The sequence below is a fragment of the Diospyros lotus genome, chromosome 8 (genome assembly GCF_014633365.1).
Source record: "Diospyros lotus cultivar Yz01 chromosome 8, ASM1463336v1, whole genome shotgun sequence".
Taxonomy (NCBI): domain Eukaryota; kingdom Viridiplantae; phylum Streptophyta; class Magnoliopsida; order Ericales; family Ebenaceae; genus Diospyros; species Diospyros lotus.
Genome location: NC_068345.1, coordinates 14,610,844 through 14,615,847, shown reverse-complemented (window position 1 = coordinate 14,615,847; position 5,004 = coordinate 14,610,844). Strand labels below are relative to the sequence as shown.

General features: G+C 34.1%; 1 non-coding gene across 1 annotated transcript; it reads left to right on the top strand.

Annotated features, from left to right (window-relative positions):
• The first annotated feature begins 4,472 nt into the window (after positions 1-4,472).
• TRNAW-CCA (transfer RNA tryptophan (anticodon CCA)) lies at positions 4,473-4,544 on the top strand. The gene has a single exon. It is a non-coding gene; the product is annotated as a tRNA-Trp (tRNA).
• The last annotated feature ends 460 nt before the right edge of the window (positions 4,545-5,004 follow it).

Sequence of the window (5,004 nt, the reverse complement as noted above, 5' to 3'; positions counted from 1 at the left end):
AGATATTGTGAACACTCTAAAGGTTATGTGTTTGCTGATTTAGAGAAAGAAAGTAAAAGAACTGAATTTGATTCAAGGGATGCAATTTTCTTGGAAAATGAGTTTCCAAGAAAAAGGAATGTTACTACAGGAGTTTCCTTTTATGAAATGTCTAAATCACAAGTTGATAATCACAATGTATAAACTATACCTACACCACAAAGAGTGTTTGGGAATGTGGCGTTGAGTGGGAGCGTTGAGCATCCAATTGAAGTTAGTCAAGATGTGACTAACAATGATCAAAACATTGATCAAGATATGCTCACACAAGAAAGTGATCAAATATATCAACATCAAGAATTGGTTGAAGATGATTAACCTCCTGAACAACATGATGATGTTATGCATCATGAGCCTTCTCCTACTGTGCGTAGATCTTCAAGAATATTTAGACGGCCAAAGAAGTGGTGGATTCTAAATGATGAAGTGAACATGGTTTCAGCTAAGGTGGATGATAAACCTCGCACTATTAAGGATGCACTTAGTAGTTCTTATTTAGATAAGTGGGAAATGGCTATGGAAGAAGAACTAAACTCTATGAGGGATAACCATACCTGGGACTTAGTTAATCTTCCACAAGGAAGGAAAGCAATTGGGAACAAATGGGTTTTTCGAATCAAGCAAAAAGCGGATGGTTTCATTGATAGGTACAAGGCACGATTGGTTGCCAAAAGGTACACATAGGTAGAAGGTGTTGATTATCAAGACACTTTCTCACATGTTGTCTAGTTTAACTCTGTTAGGGTAATACTTGCAATAGTAGCCCATATGGACTTGGAATTATATCAAATGGATGTTAAGACAGCCTTCCTCAATGATGATTTGAATGAAGAAATCTATATAACACAACCAGCGGGTTATGTCATTAAGGGTCAAGAACAAAAGGTATGTCACCTAATGTAGTCAATATACGGCCTGAAGTAAGCTTCTAGGCAATGGTACCTAAAATTCCATCAATCAATTTTGAGCTATGGTTTCAAAATGATGGATGAAGATCATTTTGTATATGTCTTGCATTCCAAGGACAAATTTGTGATCATGTCACTATATGTATATGACATTCTATTAGCAAGTAATAACAAAGGATGGTTATCATCAACCTTTGAAATGAAAGATATGGGAGAAGCTGCATATATCCTTGGAGTTCAGATTCTAAGGAATTGGGCTACAAAGTTGCTAGCTCTGTCTCAAGAAACGTATATAGATAAGATTCTTGAACGCTTCCATATGAAAGATGCTAAACCAATGAATACTCCGATTGCTCATATGCCAAAATTAGTGAGATAATGTGTCCATAAAACCCTCGAGAGAAACATGAAATGGAATAAGTTCCATATTCAAGTGCTATAGGAAGCTTAATATATGCCATGATGTGTACATGGCCTGATATAAGTCAAGTTGTTGGGTTATTAGCCAGGTGTTAATCCAACTCTGGAAGTCAGCATTGGAAGCGTAAAAAAGATTTTCTGTTACCTCAAAGGTACGAAAGATTATTGTTTATACTACCAAGGTGGTAGTTTACAATTTGTTGGATACACAGATGCTGATTAGGGAGGTGATAAGGATAGATGCAAATCTACATCGGGATATATTTTTTTACTAAACAATAGCGTTATCTCTTGGAGTAGCAAGAAGCAAACTTGTACGGCTTTATCCACCATGGAGGCTGAGTTTGTGGCCAGTGCTGCTACTGTATAGGAAGCCATGTGGCTTGGTCATTTTATTTTCCATTTGAGCGTAGTACCTTGCAAGGATGAGCCTATCACAATATGTGTGATAGTCAAGCAACTTTGGCTTATACAAAGGATCTAAAGTACCATGGGAAAACCAAGCACATTGGGATAAAATATAATTTTGTGAGAGATGCCCTTGAGTCCAAGGAAGTTTGTTTGAAATATATACCTACGATAGCTATCTTGATTTATTTGCCCATCATGTTTAATCAATGGGGCTGCATAGGATATGATTGTACTTCCTTGTAACATGCAAACCATATTGTATTCAATGTTGTTTTATTAATGAAATGAGTAGATGTATTCTTTTCATTACAATTAGCATATTCCATAACACTTGAAGGATATGTCAAGTATAGGTTGAGGATTCGCTTTCTCACACGGGTAATCCGCCTTTAGTTTGTGAACCAAGGATGAGACTTACTCAAATACCAACACAATCATGAGATACTTGTTCGAGGTAGTCACATTATTTTTTGGATGTGATATTGAGTATGATAGTTGCCTTGATGAGTTCTCTATGTTAGAACCTCAAGATAAGGTGATATGTGATTCACCAAGCATATATGTACCCCAACATATGTTGCTCAACCTATGAACCAGACCAGAATTCCTGAAGAAGTTTAGACAAAACATATGTGTTTTGGTTAGAGTCTGCATGGTATTATTAATTCAAATCTTGACATACGCTCCAAGTTGAATAAGACCATTTCTTTTTAGTGAAGTACACTTAGCAGAATTCCATTGGACATGATTTAAGTGGGAGCATTTGGGTGGTCCTTGTAGTAAATCTTGGTCCTCTATCCTCCCACGACGACCGACGATACGTAAGGTACCTTTACATATATATAAGCCAGTTTAATCACATGCCAATGTATGTTCTTTTCAAGCCTTACCCACATTCTGATATTTTAAACCTTCACTAACTTGAACGTCAGAGTGGTTGCAGGTGTTAACCACCATCATCGCAAAGATTGCTGGATCGTGGCATTCTGCCATCGTTACAACTAGTCTGATCAATCCTGTTGGGCTGGAATGAACAATATCGAAAACATAACAACAAAATTAAGTAATAAATTAATTCGAATATTAAGTGGAGACTTTGGAAAATTAATTGGAGAAATTATTTATTTACTTAAATAGATGATATTTAAATATATGCAGAACCTATGGTAGTTAAATTTAGTTGTAAATGGATTAACAAAAATATTCCGATGTCTAAGTTAGATGTAGAGTAATAGAATGGAAACAGAAGAATTTTATATCACAATTGAGAATGCATACCTCAAAAGAGAGATCATTCTATACTTGTAATAATGTAGAGATAATCATTCACTTAGAATTATAACTCATTGTTAGACAATAACTGGGAATAGTTATAATAAGTAGTTTTGAGATGATTAACTTTATCTCCTAAGACCGTCTTTCTTGAATTTAGGAGAAAAGTTTATCTAAGTTTAATGAGATTAAGATCAATCACTAGATTTTTGGTAATAATCACTTAATTTTAGGAAATAGTCTTAACCAAAATAGGTAATTCAATCTTGATAAAGGTTGGTTTGCATTGGTTTTTTAACATACATGTTTTATTTGAATTGAGCTAGCACCAAGTAGAATATCAAGATTGATGATGGCCTAGTCAAGCAAGCCAAGGCCAAAGGTAGCCTAAATAATGGGGCAAGACCAAGCATGGTTCAAGTAAGATATTCACGTGTCAATTGAGCTTGTTAAGTATTATCAACTATATATTAATATGATGATAGAATATTACAACTTAAGGATCTTCTCCACTTTAAATTGGTAAAGTTTATGATGGCAAAACATTGCCTAAGATATAGCTGAGCTAAGAATCGAACTCATATGATCAAACTCTACATGTTTTGGAATTCTCTTTATTACTAAACTAATTGACTAGTAACTTTTTTTTCTATATAGTCATTATTAAATTGTATGATTCGTATCAATTTCATGATTAAGTTTGGATAAAATATTTTACTATAATTATTTGGTTTATAGGAAGAGAAAAACATCAACAAAATGGTCATTCGAATTAATTATTTGTCAATTGTCGCTTTTAAATTAATTGGGTAAATGAGAAATAAATTGAGAAAAATGTTTATATTTTAATAAGCTTAGCACATTAACCTTTTTGGGCTCAAATTCACTCTGGAACTTTTAGAATGATTTAATTTAGGGGTGAATTTAGACCAAAAAACTAGCATTCAAGGGAGAAAGAAAACCACTTTGAAAAGTTCATTAGTGAATTTAAGTCAAAAAAAGTCATGAGTTAAATTGATTAAAATCAAATAGTAGAGTTAATTTGGTCAATTTATCTTTATTATTACTATTTTTATATGTCCTATAATAAGTTTATTTCTTGACTTTGTCTTATGAAAGTAGTGTACTTGACTTTAAAGGTATTGTTATTCATTTTTTATTTTCAATATATATTTCTAGTTGTCTAAAGAGAGATTTAGAGAATATTTTACTAATTTAAATTCAGTTATAATTGACATTGTTAGTGCAAAAAACTAGCGGAGTATATGAGCCCAAAAAAATGAAACTATAACTTATAAGAACCATTTTAAAACCATATGGGGTCTTCAGGAGAATGACTAAAACCACAGGGGTGTATAGGCAATTTACCGTAGTTTACAGACATTCTATAATAAGAAATTTGTTCACCACTATTTTCAACGAGGATCCGTGGCGCAATGGTAGCGCGTCTGACTCCAGATCAGAAGGTTGCGTGTTCGATTCACGTCGGGTTCAAAACTTTAGTATTTTTTTAATGAGCCGAGCTTCTCTGTTTCCTGGCTCTTTCTTCTTCTTCTTCTTCTTCTCCTATTTCAGTAAGGGTTTTTGTATGCAATCTGCCTTCTTGTTCTCCTATCTCTCTCTCTCTTCAGCAACGCCTCTGTAACCACAACCACAACCGCCGCCCGTTGTCTTCGTCATCGATGGTCATTTCTTAATCCCTTGTATTATTTTATAGAAATAATTTGCTTTTATAGAGCAATCCATGATTCAAAAACATTAACAGCAATGCTCTCCTGCTGAATATTAACTTCCACTGTACTTCCCATTCGAACACAATCTTAAACCAAGCAATAGAATATAATTAACCAGAAGGAGGAATTTCGTGTGAAGCACACCATATATACCAGCAGCCTTCCAATCTAAGCAACCAAATTTTTGTCTTTCTCTATGTAAAGCCCCCATCACAAATCAC